At 40.2% G+C, this 15,677-nt stretch overlaps 1 protein-coding gene across 8 annotated transcripts in view; it reads right to left on the reverse strand.

The window, feature by feature from the left end:
- Window positions 1-4,325: 4,325 nt before the first annotated feature.
- The window catches only part of celf4 (CUGBP, Elav-like family member 4), a 1,378,019-nt gene continuing 1,366,667 nt past the window's right edge, over window positions 4,326-15,677 (reverse strand). For 7 of the 8 annotated variants that reach the window (XM_063042779.1, XM_063042778.1, XM_063042773.1 and 4 more), the window contains one exon: window positions 4,326-6,187. The gene's annotated coding sequence lies outside the window, so the exon portion shown is untranslated. Of the gene's footprint in view, window positions 6,188-10,337; window positions 10,417-15,677 lie in introns of all 8 variants that reach the window. The other variant, XR_010017340.1, reaches the window with a different exon arrangement.

Below are 15,677 nucleotides of genomic sequence, written 5' to 3' on the forward strand. Positions count from 1 at the left end.
TGAATGGCCTAGATAGAATGGATGTGGCGAGGATGCTTCCTATGGTGGGGAAGATTAGCATTAGGGTGCTCAGTGTCAGAATAGAAGGATGTGCCTTTGGAACAGAGATGAGGAAGTATTTCTTTTGCCAGTAGGTGGTAAACCTGTGGAATTCATTGCCACAGTTGGCTGTGGAGACCAAGTTATTGGATATGTTTAATGCTGGGGCTGACAGGTTCTTAGTGAATGAGGGTGTCAAAGGTATCACAAAAAGGCCGGAGAATGGGGTTGAGAGGATAATAAATCAGCCATGATGAAATGGTGAAGCAGACTCATTGGGCTGAATGGCTAACTTCTGCTCCCATGTCTTATGGTCTTAAGCTCTTAAGGTCTGAGAATTGAGGTAGGATACAAGCAGCATTCAGAGTGTTAACCCAGATATAGTTGCGTCAAAATACAAGACTACATGTGACATACCCACCAGGTGGAGTTTATACACTAGACCACGTGATCTGTTTTCTAATGGACACAACTGCTAATAAAGGATATTGTATTTTTTGCAAACTAACTTTGAAAAATCCTCTCAAGCACTTCACACCAAATTAGAAAAACAGAGATGTTTCAGGAGACACAACAGTTTCTGCAGATGCTGGAAATTTTGAGCAAAACACACAAAGTGCTGGAGGAACTCAGCAAGTCAGGCACAATTATTTCCCTTCAGAGATGCTGCCTAACTTTTTGAGCTCTTCCAGCATTTTGTGTGCACATTTCAGGTGAACAGATTTTATGATTTCACCGTTCATGTATCACTAGGTGAATCCACACATGGAAGCATTTTAAACAAAGTGCCAGAGTGGAGAAGCTGGAGTCCTCCTCGAAGCAAAGAAGGATGAGAGAAGATTTGATGGAAATGCATAAGACCGTGATGGGTTGCAATGGGTCAATGAAGGGAGGCTGTTCCCATTAGCACCCTCAGGTTCAAAGTGACACTCAGTCACTTTGTTACAGATGGCAAGGTGGCACGGTGGTCTAGTGGTTAGCACAATGCTTGGCAGTGCCATTGACCCAGGTTCAATTCCTGCCACTGCCTGTAAGGAGTTTGTACATTTTTCCTGTGAGCATGTGGGGTTCCTCAGCATATTTTGGTTTTCTCTTACAGTCCAAAAGACGTACTGATTGGTAGGTTAATTGGTCATTGTAAATTGACCTGTGATTAGGCTAGGATTAAATCGGGGGATTGCTGGGCAGTGTAGCTCGAAGGGCTGGAAGGACGCGCTGTATCTCAATAAATAATTAACAATAAACAATAGGCACAAAGGGGATTTGAGGAAAAGCATACTATGCAGAATGGTGATAATTGGCATTTCATTGGAGGTGATAGAATCATTGACTCCTAGAAATGTACAGCTGTGAAATTGAGCTATCTTGTCTCCAGAACTGTAAAAGTCTTAGGCGTGTATACAGTATATAGCTAGGGTGCCTAAGAATTTTGCACAGTACTGTAGTAATTCTATTTCTTGCACTGCACTGCTGCTGCTGCAAAAAACAAATTTCATGACATATTTTAGTGATGATAAACCTGATTCTGATATGGGTGTCTATTGTGGATTGACAGTGGGAAGGGGACGGGGAGGGGGAAATCATGGTTGGGAAAAGGGAGAGAGAGAGGGGAGGGAGCAGAAAGCACCAGAGGGACATTCTGTAATGATCAATAAACCAATTATTTGGAATCAAATGACCTTGCCAGGTGTCTCGGGACTGGGTGTGCCTGTACCCACGTCACCTCCCACCCCTGACACTCTTTCTCTGCCACCTGTTCCACACCCCTCCCATGGCCCTCCACCCTCATCATTCTGACCATTGTATGTTCCCGACAGTTTTACAAACTCGATCTCTACTCAACATTGACAAGTATAGCACTGTCTATGTGTCTTAGGCACTCTAGCTATATATATGTTACTAAGTCTTTTACACAGTACTGTATGTCGATTGTCATGCCTAGGTATACCAGTCTCACTTGTCTGCACCTTTCCTATGTAAGTATCTTGTTATTGGTTGGACTGTGGTATCGTAATCTTCGAACAAATCTGCATAGAATAGTGTAGGATCCCCTCAAAGAACTTGACTTGAGACTGAACAATTTTAGTCCCCATATTTAAGGGGATGGAAGGGTTTGTTCCTGTGCCATATTATTCCAAAGAATATACTATCATTATAGGCTGTCCAAAAGAAATTCACGAGGTTAATTCCTGGGGACAAGAGGTTTGTTTTTATCAGGATTGGATAAAGAAGTAGGATTTATGCATGGAGGCATAGAGACATGGAATCATAAGCATGGAAAATCAGGCCCTTGGGCTCAACTGATCCATGCTGGTCAAGATGTCCATCTAAGCTAGAACCATTGCTTTCATTTGGCCCATAACCCTATGAAGCTTTTCTATCTATGGAGTTTTCCAAGGATCTTAAATGTTGTTAATGTTCCTGCCTCAACCACTTCCTCTAGCAGCTTATTCCATGTACTGACTGCCTTTGTAACAGGGGTTCCTAACTTCCTTTTATGCTATGGACCACTACCATTAATGAAGGGGTCTGTGGACACCAGGTTAGGAACCCCTGATCTGAAAGATTCTCTAACACTTCAAAGGATAATGTCCTAGCCTGTTCAACATTTCTCTGCAACTTAGTTCCTTAGGTACTGGCAAAATCCTCATAAGTCTTTTCTGCACACTTTCAGCTTCATGTAATTATTCTTCCAGCAGGGTCTGAGGTATCAGGACCTCCACTGGTTGGGATGTCCCAGCTGTACAAAGTGGAGGGCAAGCTGTTGCCCATGCAGCAAGATCCCCCTCTCCACACAGCTGATGAATCCAAAGGAACAGAAGTGACTGATACAGATGGGCATGAGTGGCATCGCAGGAGCTGCCAGTTAGTGTTGAATTCAAGATAGGGCTGCTTTCGGGGCTCCAGCTCTGGATTTTTCCCCAGATGTTTATCCATAAGTGGGTTGAGCCAGAAGGCAGTGGAGGTTTGAATCAGCTTTCCTTCTCCTAGATGAGCTGTCAACCACGGCTGACAAGCCCATCTGTCCAGAGCAACTGGCTTTAAGGTGCCAGTACCCACCTTTTCCCCTTCTCCCCCAGTAGAAATGGTTCTGCTGGGCTTAATAGTTAAGCCACACGTGAAGGCCAGGAGCTGAACTTGGTTGTCAGAGGCTATCTGAGACATATGTCACTGGGAGTATTTATCTAGTGGGAGTTTATCCCACTACTCCTCCTGCCCTGGTTATGAAAACCTTAAGAAACCTTTAGAAGGGTGACCAAATTCAAACACAATATTCCAAATGCAGCCTCACCTATGCCTTCTACAACTGCAATGTCACATCCCAACTTATATACTCTTCATATACGTACCTTTCACCACGCTGTCAACTCGTACGGAGAACCAATACTTGTACTCTGTTCTACAAGACTTCCTCCAGCCTATCTATTCACTATGAAAGTTGTTACCTCATTTGTCATCTCGTGTACTTAACTGAATTAAATTCTATTTTCTATTTCTTGGTCCACTTACACAACAGACCAAGATCCCTCTTCATTCCTGAAAACCATCTTCGCTGTCTACGATGCCAGATTCATGAGACATCATCTCCTATGCACAAAGCTGTGCTGCCTATCCCTAATCAGCCCCTATCTTTCCAACTGCATGTAACTCCAATGCCCCAGAACTACCTCCAGTAACTTCCCTCCAGTCCCAGATATTAGACTTACTGGTTTTGTTACCTAGGTTATTCTTTACAGCCTTTCTTAAATAAAGGCACAACATTTATCCATTCTACAGCCTTCTGGCATTTCAACTGTTGCTAACGATGATGCACATATGTCAATCAGGACTCCTGCTGTTTGCTCTCTAGCTTCCCACAGTGTTATTGGATAAACCTACCTTCATATATTTTAAGAAGTCCAGCACCTCCTCTGATGTAGGTCTTTGGAGTTTTGATTGTAGAGATGAAGACTTAGGCATATCAGCCACGATCACAATGAATGGTTAGGTAGACTTGGAAGAGTCATAGTGGTAGAGCACTACAGCACAGAAACAGGCCCTTTGGCCCATCTAGTCTGTGCCAAACTGTTATTCTGCCTAGTTCCATCATTCCTATGGACCATAACCTTCCATATCAAGTCCCATCCATGTACATCTAAACTTCTCTTAAATGTTGCAGTTGAACCTTATCCACCAATTGCAAGTGGTGCCTGTGAGCTCAGTTTCAATGTTTAGGAGCTACACAGGCTGGGTTGGTACAAACAGACCCAAAGAGACCAAGATACTTTTTCTTAAACTGTGCTTTATTTAGGGCTAAGCTGAAAAGCGTCATCCAGTACTTACATGAAGATTACAATTGTTTCTAGGTAACTGAGAGTGAAGAGAGCAGTCTTGTTGTGACTGTATGCCACATTAGATTAGGTATACAGCCCGTTTTTTTTTAAATTATAGAAAAAGCAGGTGAACAGAAATAGGAAAAGTTATCAAAATGAATGTGCTCTTTAAAAAAATCTTCTACAAGCAATAAATAAAAATGATCATAATGGAATAATGCAGCTGCCAACCATGATGATGGCATTTGTAAATAAATTTAGAACGTAGCTTCTTCCTAAAACAATAAATATCAGAATAAATAATTCATAAATAAATAGTCTCCAGATTTTACAGCATTCAACACAGTGCTTTTTGTCAACTGCTCCGTTACATCAGTTACCAGAGATAAATACCGTGCTTTCATTAAATAGTTTCCTTTTTTCTCAATCAGTACAGTAAAAGTCCTACAAAATATGCAAATTTATTTACATAAAACAGAGCCAGAACCTTTTAAACATTCTCTGTTTTTTTTTGACCTCCTGTAAACAGCAGAGATTCTCTCGTTTTTTTTTTCCATTTTGTTACAGATTCAGTATTAGGTTGTTGGGAGTCAGGACTTTGTACTGGCCCTGAAGTTTGCTTGCTTACTTTTTTGAATGTGAGAGAGTACTATCATTATGGATGGAGATAGGTAGGAGTTTTGCTTAGAGCAGGTCTTGGTGATGTTAAGCAGGTTTTCCAGACGAATGGGTGTCTACTCTGGATCCTCACTAACGCTGGGTGGATACTCAAATCCATGGTTTGCTGCGATGTTTACAATAGTTTCAGTTTTTGTGTCTTTTTTTTAGTACGTTTTTGTTTTTTTTTATTGTAGCTGGAATGATTGCAGTCACGGAGCTGCCAGTGTGGCTTATCTACTGTCAGTATTTAACAGCATCGGACAGCTATTGGCAGTATATGAACTTATGCTCATCTAAATTCTACAAAATTACAGTTCTACTGGATTTCTTTTTTTAGCAGTAACGCTAACCTCTATTTTTTTGCATTTTATGTCTAATTTTTTTTTATATTTTTATATTGGTAATTTAAAAGTTTTTTTTACTCTGTACACCTATTGAGTTTCTTTTTTAAGGGAAGATTAAGAACACAATGAACCATTTTCAAGCAATAATTCTATTTCCAAAATAGTCCTCACTCAGTATTTTTTTTTTGCTTCCCACAGATCACAGTTAAGCCAATCTCAAATGTTCAGTCCTCACGAAAGTTACAGAAAACCATATGAAAACTACTTACTTGAATTAATGATACCAAAGTGCTTCCCAAAGTATCAAAGAACTACAATCTTGCTTAATTAAAAGCAGTTATGTATGTATTATTATTGTTATTATTAGATTACTTTTTTACAATTCAAGATAAACTCTTCAGACTGTTTTAGGAACAGTGAGAGAAGGAAAGAAATCCATAATTTACATACGACTACAAGTCTGCAATAAAAAGTTTGGTCCTTTGGTCCCTAAAATACCTAAGGAATGACAGATACTTATAGTGATTGTTGCCATGTGTGACCATGACAACAGTATCCATGATGACAACAGGCACTCCTTATCAACTTGTTGCTCTACAAGCTCCTAGTATCTTTTTTTAAATATATTTTCTCCTTTCAGGCGTTCAAAACTCATCCTTCAGCAGAAGTGATACATTTTGAAGAGACTTAACAGTCTAAACAATCAGAGCAGTCAAAGATAAAAGTCTGAAGAAGTCCTCAGCTTGATTGGCGTATGCTGATATGTCCAAAGGTTTATTTAACAGTACTTTTATTATTTTTTTGTACATGCGGTCCTCTCCAGTTTCCGCCCTAAAAGATGAAGACAAGATAATATAGATTAGAGATGGAGTATGCATGCAGCAATCTACATCAATAATACTTCAATGAAAGCATAATCTAAAGAAACAGCATCCTGCCTTTTTCTTCCTTCAATCAGGGGACAACATCTGCTAAGCATACTTTTTTGTGACCCTTCAGCCTTTTCAAAATATCAAATGATTTTAGGCATTGCCTGCATGTGATAGGTTTGTGGTTTGAATAGAAAATCAAAAGCCTGGATTTGTATGAAAAGTTGTGTGGATAGTTGTTGACTCCTGAATGGCTCTTTGGGGTGTCTGCACACATGCAGAAGTACCGCGGGTACAGCCAAATGTTTCAGGTCATTGTCCAAATGTGATTCAAAACAGGAGTCCTCATTGAATACTGCAATTTCTACCATATACACCAGGAATCTATCCATATGCTCTTATGCTGGGGGCAGACTGCTCCTGTTCTTAATGGAAAAGAGCTATCTTCACCTCGTACAGGTCTGTGAGGAACTTGAGTAAGAAATAGTTCAATTTTCCAATGTTATTTAAGTGAGTTTAAATGTATTTAACATTTTTTGATTTTATTTTTCAGATAAGTTTTAATAGGTTTCGGATATTTCTGAATCTTTTTGAGTGCCAGAAACATTCAGGGTATTTGACAGTCGGCTAAACCATGTCCATTTTTATCCCTCCCCACCCCCCCCCACCCAAGGCTTGGGCCTGTTCTACTCTCACCACCAAGTGATCATATCAATTTGATTGCCTGTCAGTCAGCAGTGTTTTGATGCCAGAGGACTGCAAGTTGTGTGCAATTGCACAAGGCAATTTCACGCTTTGTTCAGTGGTCAGGGACAAGCACTGCAGACCCTACCCTGCAACCCGCCCCCCCCCCCTCCACCGCAGAGATTACATATCATGGAAAATTAAGTTTTGTTGCAGAAATTAAGGGCTCAAGTAATTATAGCATCAATACTAGTCTACAAAATATAAAATTATTTGGGATGGCTAAGTAGCATAGTGGTTAGCAATATGCTATTATATTGCCAATGACTTGGGTTCAATTCTGCTGCTGTCTGTAAGGAATATACTGTATATGTTATCCCCTTGTCTGCGTGGGTTTCCTCTAGGTGTTCCGATTTCCTCATAAATTCCAAAGATGTACGGGTTGGGAGATTAATCTGTCACATAGGTGTATTGCACAGTGCGGGCTCATTGGGCCAGAAAGGCCTGTTACCATTCTGTATCTCAAAATCTAAATTACTACGAGTTGCTTACCAAATCACAGTTAGTGAGTGATACTCATTGCAACAAGGAAAGCAAAGCATCCATGTATATATTTAAGGGGATAAATTGCAAAAGGAACTTTGAGCCAAAAGACTGATGAGAGGAATGGAGCAAAGATATTTGCATGGACCTATTGGACAAATCGGCTGTTGCTGTGTTGTAGTTAGGAGCTAATTTTGCAATGAATTATAGTTGACCAAATCCTGCAGCAGCGCTCAATGCGCTGGACAGAAAAAGAAATTGATGCTGTATTAAAATGTGCGGGATTAAAGGATTATCATAGGCTTCAAGGAAGGGCAGCCGGGGATAAGACTATGCGTGTTGCTCAAGTTGCTGCTGTCAGCCATAATGAAATGGCAATCATCAAAGAGAATAAAATGAAGGAGTGTTCTGCTAAGCCTGAGGGAGTATGACCTGGAGAGTGAGGCTGAGATCAGGCAGATGAGTGTGAAGTGATTCACTTTGGAAGGTGAAACCTGAATGTGGAAGTATGAGGCTAATGGCAGGACTCTTAGCAGTGTGGAGAAACCGAGAGATCTTAGAATCCATGTCCATCGATCCCTCGAAGTTGATACGGTGGTTAAGAAGCTCTTTGGCATGTTGACCTTCACTAGCTGGGGAATTGAGCTCAAGAGCCGTGAGGTAATGTTGCAGCTCCACAAACTATGGTTGAACTACACTTGGAGTATCATGTTCAGTTCTGGTCCCCTCATTGTAGGAAGGATGTGGCAGCTTTAGAGAGGGTGCAAAGGAGATTTACCAGGATGCTGCCTGGATTAGAGAGCATTTATGAGGAAAAGTTGAACGAGCTATGTCTTTTCTCTTTTGGAGAGAAAGAGGATGAGAGGTAACTTGATAGTGGAGTATAAGATGATAAGGGACGTAAGTAGAGTGGACAACCAGTGCATTTTTTCCCAGAGTGGAAAGATGGCATAATTTAAAAGTGATTGGAGGGAAGTGTGGGGGACGTGTCAGAGGTAGTTGTTTTTTACACAGTAAGTGGCGGGTCCATGGAATGGACTGCCAGGGGTGGTGGTAGAGGCAGATATATTAGGGATATTTAAGAGACTCTTTGATAGGTACATTGTTGAAAGAAAAATGCAGAGCTATGCGGGAGGGAAGTGTTAGAGTGGGTTAAAAGGTTGGTACAGCATCCTAGCCCAAAGGGCCTGTGTGGAGCTGAACTGTTCTATATTCTAAGTTCAATGTTCTGTGACGTCTCACTTTGTAAACAATTAAAGGGTGGAATTCAAGCCCTGGCAATGGTGCAAACAGGAGTCAAGAGGCTAGTATCTGCTGTCAGCTGGTGCTTGCAAAAGGGCTTAAAGTAAATTTGGAGCATTAGTTCAATAGTCAGCATATGATAATTTCGTAAAGCTCTAAACTGAATTTAGGGACATTTATTGTGACTAGCTCTAGGAGTATGTAGATTTATAAAATCTTAAGACATAGGAGCAGAATTAGGCCATTCAGCCCATCGTGTCTTCTCTGCTCTTTACGGTGAGAGAACAGTTCATCACTGGCCCTTTCATCAGGAATTAGATCCAAAAGAGATCCAAAACTAACAGTACATTTAAAAACTGAGAAGACAAAAAAAATGCAGATGCCGGCAATTTGAAATAACAAGAAAAAAAGTGCTAGAAATATTCAACAGGTCAGGCAGTATCTGTGGACGGAGAGAAAATTCAGGGACCATTCATCAAATGAAGACAGATGCTACCAGGTGAGTATTTTAAGCACTTTCTTTTTTTATTTTACATTTAAAGTATATGGTGATGTATATTGTACATACTTTGATAATAAATTTACTTTGAACTTTGAAAAATAGTGTCAGGACATCAGAGAAGAGTGAAGCTCACAAAACATTTTGAGAAGGCTGCAGTATTTGAAAGATATACTTAAAGAGATGTTTATGGACACTTTTAGCCTTCAGTCTAGGCCGGCCTTTGGGATACTGTCTCTTTAAGAAATTCAGTTATAGTTTGTAAAATGTGCAATTTTATATTAAACGTCAGAGGTAATATTAATCCAAAGAAAAGATCTCACAGCAGTTCTGTCTACAGCTAGCAGGCAGATTCCGCTTACAGTTTTAATACCATAGATACTAGAACTGCAATGATCCACTTTAGTGGAAGTGACATGCAGAATATCAATCCATGCTGGCAGGTTCCCACACTGTTGGTTAAACAAAGAGCAAACCATACACAGCAATCGAACAATTACAACAGCAAAAATAAAAAACAATTTCACAGGACCCTTTTTCAGTTGCACAGAAGAAGCACCATTGTTCTGACTGTTTTTACATACGACTAAAAATGAATCTGAAATTACTGGGCACGATCGGCCATTTTATCTCATTTGTGAACGTTTGGGTTATGACTGCTGGTGTCCAACTATTTTTTTTTTGTCCTAGTCACTTCAAATGAAAAAGGCCCCCTACTCCGAAAAATAAACAAATCACAATATTTTCAGTGCAAAGAAATCAACCACAAATTTTATTATACAGTTAAACCTCGTTTGTATTTTTCTTAAAATAAAGGGATTGGGGATCAATGTTTTATGTGACATCTAAAGAAGCGAAGAAAGCTGACAGGACTGAAAGAAAATAAAAGAAACGAAAGTAATAATTATTATCAAAATAACCACCGCAAACACTAAACTGAAAATGAGCACAGCAAGAATAGTGGCAGCACACAGTCAAAAGGCACATGTGATCATGACTGGCCAATCAGTAACTGATACAACATCCAAGAAAAATGCTTTCACAGCACCTTCACGAAACTTGACGGCATGTCATGCAACCAATTGTTGAGCTCGTTACATGACGCCATCAGATCACACTTTAACTTCTAGTTGACAGAACTTACGCACTGGACCGTTTTCTCCATTTCATTGTTATGGATACTTTTCCTACAGCCTGAGACTGCGGGGTTATGACTGTCTCTGCTTGGTTTGGTTTTTGTTCGAATGACAAAAGAAGAAAAGAATTTTTGTTTTTTGGAGGGGGAAAAGTACCAAACACAGCATCAGTCAAAAGCAATACTTGCAATCGAAAAGTAAGAAAACAAACTCAAGGAAATCGATGAAGCCTTGCAAAGGCATATAAAATTACAAACACATGGTTAACAGTCATGTAATGATGTATGCAGTGAATACTAAACAAAACATGATTAAATGCATGACAGCAGACAGACATTGGTTACAGTGTAATGATATTTCAATTCTTCACCCACTTATTACAGACTTGCATCCCAAAGTCAGACTAGTATGCTGTTCATCAAATGAAAAAGAAAGTAACTATTCATATAGTTGGAATACTAGCAAGAAAAATCACACTAGCAAATCAAAATAAATTACAGTTACACAGGGAAGAAGGAACTTAAAGCTAAAGATCATTCCTCCTGAGCCAACTCCTTTGTCATGAAAGAAGTAGGAATGCCCAGGAATTCTTCAGTCCTGAGTTGGCTTCAGTAAGGACAAGAACTTGAGGTAACTTTTCTTTTTGGAACTCTATGGATTTTGTCTTAAAGGACCAAATGATTGCTAAAGAAAGGAATTCTACCACGACCTGACAGAATTTTTTAAAAAAAATCACCATTTATCTTTGCTTAGCATAATCTTACAAATAGAAAAACTATTTGCTTTTTATAAACCTTTTAACCATAGGTGCCAATGTTTTTCAGTTTTTTTTGACATCATTACAGTACTTCCTTTCCCAGATACAAAGAGGTAAAGAGATTACACTTTAACATAAAAACAGAAAAATGGAAGAACTCAGCTGATTGACCCATTGAATTCTTCCAGTGTTCCCTTTTAGTTTTAGATTCCAGCATCTGCAGTCTCTTTCTCCCATGGTCCACTCTCCTCTCCTATCAGATTCCTTCTTCTTCAGTCCCTTACTTCTTTCACTTCTGCCGGTTTCTCACTTCATCCCACCAACCTTCTCCCTCACTTGGCTTCACCAATCACCTTCCAGCTTTACTAATGTGAAGTTAACAAATTTCACGTCACATGCCAGTGAAAATAAACCTGATTCTGATTCTCCTCCCCCCCACACCTTCTTATCTTGGCTTTCTTTACACTTCTGATGAAGGGTTGTGGACAGAAACGTTGACTCTATTTCTCGCCAGAGACGCTGCCTGATTTGCTGAGTTCCTCCAGCATTTTGTGTGTTACTCTGCAGTCTTTTTGTCAATCACCTTGGCATATTTTTTATACTTGTAGTTCACAGTGTGATATCAATACATTGGCATTAAAAATCAATTGAGGAGTCTCTTGTTTTGGCTTTCTGCAACACATCATTGTGTGAAACAAGGAAAGGCAGTATTAGTAGGTCTTAACCAGGTTAAAGTTAGTTACTTATGAATCTCTAAACTAGGAAGAAGAAAACATTGCTGGGTACTATTTCAGTACTGCTTAGTTAGTAATAACTTAGGGTAATGTATAATAGAAGCCGTTTTACATAATTCACAAACACCATCATTGAGTTGTTAAGAGACAGTGTCTGACATACTGATGTTAGTGTAAGGTGACTGCTTTTGATTTGTTCATAATGGAAGTAAAGGGCAGTGGCTTTTGTTAAGCAGGTAAAATGCTAGGGGCATTAGCACAAGGCTTTACAGTACCAGTGACCTAAGTTCAATTCCCACTGCTGCCTGTAAGGAGTTTGTACATCTTCCCTGTGACTGTGTGGATTTCCTTTGAGTGCTCCAGTGTCCTCCCACAGTCCAAGGATGTACCTGTTGGGAGATTAATTGGTCATTGTAAATTGTCCCGTGATTAGGCTGGGGATAGATCAGGGATTGTTGGGCAGCCCGGCTTGAAGAACTGTAACACCCTGTTCTGTGCTGTATCTAAATAAATAAATAAATAAATAAATAACTAAAAGTCAAAATAAGAACGGCTCTTCCATGTTTTATTCACAAAATCCTACAATAATATAAACTTCTAAGAAGGGCAAGAGGTCAGAAACACATTGGTGTCTATATTCACAAGAAATTCCCTTAAATTATTTCATTACCTCTAACAGGCAACCAAGCAAATCCCAGGAGGCCATGGCTACTTATTAACGTTACTGAAAGAACATGGAACTTGTGTGAAATGTACTATCTAATATCCTCTTGCTCAGGAAATGTCAAATCTCTTTTTAATGTTTCGAGAAAGTCTAATTTACCAAGATAGCCGACTACTAAGGCAAATTTTTGTTTTGTTTCCTAAGTTAATTACTTAAATTCTCAATTTAGTCCCATCTTATTGAATTCTACATGGAACATCAGTGAAGAGTAGTTTAGTTACTAGCAGTGATTAGTCCCTGGACAATTGAATGACTTGATGCTTTCCCTCACTAAACAACAAAGGCCTAAGTGATAAAAGAGATTATTGAATAATTTACAAGCAGCATTTCACATGTGCCAATACAACCATATAATGGACTAGTCAGAAAGTCCTTTTAAAGGAAGAGGATAGAGAGAAAACCACCATGATAGTCCCTTGCGGGAACAGCCAGTGTGCTCCCAGCTCAGTGGTGGACACAAATTGACAGCCAATGGTATTAATTGAGCATCGCAATGTTTTTCTAGGTATACTTTGTAATCTTCTATCTACATTTGTCTCCCACTGGCAGTGCTCAAGAGAAGGAACATGGCTTCCAAAATCCATTACTTTGACTTAACAAACTACATTTCAGAAACAGAGCAAAATATGCAGAGTTTAGCAGCATTGACCAGGGTGAAGTTAAGATAATAAGACATAGGACAGAGTCAGGCAATTTGGCCCATTGCACCTGCTCTGTCATTCCATCATGGCTGATTTATTAATCTCTCAGTTTGATTCTCTTGCCTTGTCTCTGTAACCTTTGATGCATGGACTAAACAAGAACCTATTAACCTCTGTTTTAATGACTTGGCCTCCACAGTCATTTGTGGCAATGAATTCCACAGATTCAGCACTCTCTGGCTGAAGAAATTCCTCCTTATCTTTGTCTAAATGGATTGTGAGGCTGTGCCCTCCGGTCTTAGACTCCCCCACACCCACTCTATCTAAGCCTTTTAAGATTCAATAGGTTTCAAGGAGAATCCCACCTCATTCTAAGCCCCAGTCAGAGCCATTAAACACTCCTCATGCGTTAATCCTTTCATTCTCGGAATCATTCTCATGAACTTCCTGTGGATTCTCTCCAATGCCAGCACATCTTTTCTTAGATAAGGGGCACAGTATTCCAACTTCAAGGCATCTTCCCTGTCAGTGGTTCTTTTATAGTTTTTTCATAACTGACATAGGGACAGACGTGGGTATTCAGTCCTCTGGCAACATTGTAAATTCGCTTAGATGCTTCGACTCTATTTACTTACTCTGCTTGCTGTATTATCTGAAGGACTGAATGTGTGGTGAGCAGATGTAATTATAACTTTCAAAAGAGAATCGAATAAATATTTGAAGGAGAAGTATTTGCAGGCCTCTAATGAAAGGGCAGGGGCCTGGAATAAAAAGGATTACTCTTTCAAAGAGCTGGCAGTAACATGACCTCTTTCTGTGCTAAATTATTCTATAATTCAATATAACTATCATTTCAAATCCCTTTATCATTTTAAATGTCTCAAATAAATTACCTTAACCTTCTAGCTCAAGGAAATACAAAACAAGTTCAGGCAACTTGCCACTGTCATATTGTCCTGAAGATGATATTGTTCTTGTGTGTCTGTGCTTTTTGCCTTTCAGGTTCTCCTGAGATCTATTTATTTACTGTATGTAATGCCGCTGGTGTCTAGGGCAGCAATGAAGGTCCTCCATCTCTGTCTGTATAGAAGGATTCTTCATTGCTGTTTCTGTAACAATTGTCTTCTGCCCAGTCAGGGTTTTAGCCCTAAGCTGAATCCCTGAGCCTGGAGGACTGGTGGACCACTCTTGGTCTGCCCTCTACCCTTTGACCTTTTTGACATGGAGCCCCTACCAAGAGCCAAAGCCTAAAGCCCTAGCTCTCAGGGTCATTGAGGCACGCAAGCCTCCAAACCCAATGATAAGATTGTGGTCCTCTTGGAGGTCTCCCAAAACTGAACAAAGAACTCCGTATGGTTTCTGACCACAACTGTACAGGGGGAATTGCTTCAGGTTCTGAAAATCTGAACTAAAGTCAGATTCATGTCAGCCACCTGAAAGCTGATTCTCCATGTCTCTCTCCACAGGTGCTACTTGACTTGTTGCATAGGGTCGGCACAGTAGTGAAGTGGTTACCACCACGCTTTACAGTGCCAGGCAACCCAGGTTCAATTCCCGCTGCTCTCTGTAAGGAGTTTGTTCATTCTCTCTGTGGCCACTTAGGTTTCCTCCAGGTGCTCTGGTTTCCTTCCACAGTCCAAAGACATACTGGTTGGTAGATTAATTAGTGATTGCAAATTGTCCCATGATTGGGGGTTGCTGGGAAGTGCAGCTTGAAGGGTCCATTCTGTAGTGTAGCTCAATAAATAAATAAACAAGCCCCCTGCATTTACTGTGTAATTTCTATTCAAAGCTTTAGAATTCAAAGCTTTAGGGGGAGATTCAAACAAGAGGACATGAGTTGAGAGTTAAAGGGCAAAAGTTTAGGGGTAACATGAGGGGGAGCTTCTTTACTCAGAGAGTGGTAGCTGTGTGGAATGAGCTTCCAGCAGAAGTGGTCGAGGCAGGTTCGATGTTGTCGTTTAAAGTTAAATTGGGCAGCTATATGGACAGGAAAGGAAAGGAGGGTTATGGGCTGAGTGCAGGTCGGCGGGACTAGGTGGGAGTAAGAGTTCGGCATGGACTAGAAGGGCTGAGATGGCCTGTTTCCGTGCTGTAATTGTTTTAATATAGAGCATAGAACAGTACAGCACAGTATGGGTCCTTCACCCCATGATGTTGTGTTGACCCATATAAACTGACTCCATGATCAATTTACTCTTTCCCTCACACACAAGCCATCAACTTCCATTTGCCTTTCTAAGTGTATCTTAAACGTCCCTGTAGCATCAGCCTCTACGGCCAACCCTGAAGTGCATTCAAGGCAGACACCACAAAGAAGCATACCTTGGATATCTCCCCTAAATTTTCTTCACTTGTATTAGTCGATTGTCCTCTGATGTTGATCATTGCTGCCCTGAGAAAAGGTGCTGTTTGTTCACACACTTTTTGATTCTCATAATTCTCTATCAAGTTGCCTCCCATCCTCCATCTCTCCAAAGAGAATACCCCAA

The sequence above is a fragment of the Mobula hypostoma genome, chromosome 3 (genome assembly GCF_963921235.1).
Source record: "Mobula hypostoma chromosome 3, sMobHyp1.1, whole genome shotgun sequence".
NCBI classification, from domain to species: domain Eukaryota; kingdom Metazoa; phylum Chordata; class Chondrichthyes; order Myliobatiformes; family Myliobatidae; genus Mobula; species Mobula hypostoma.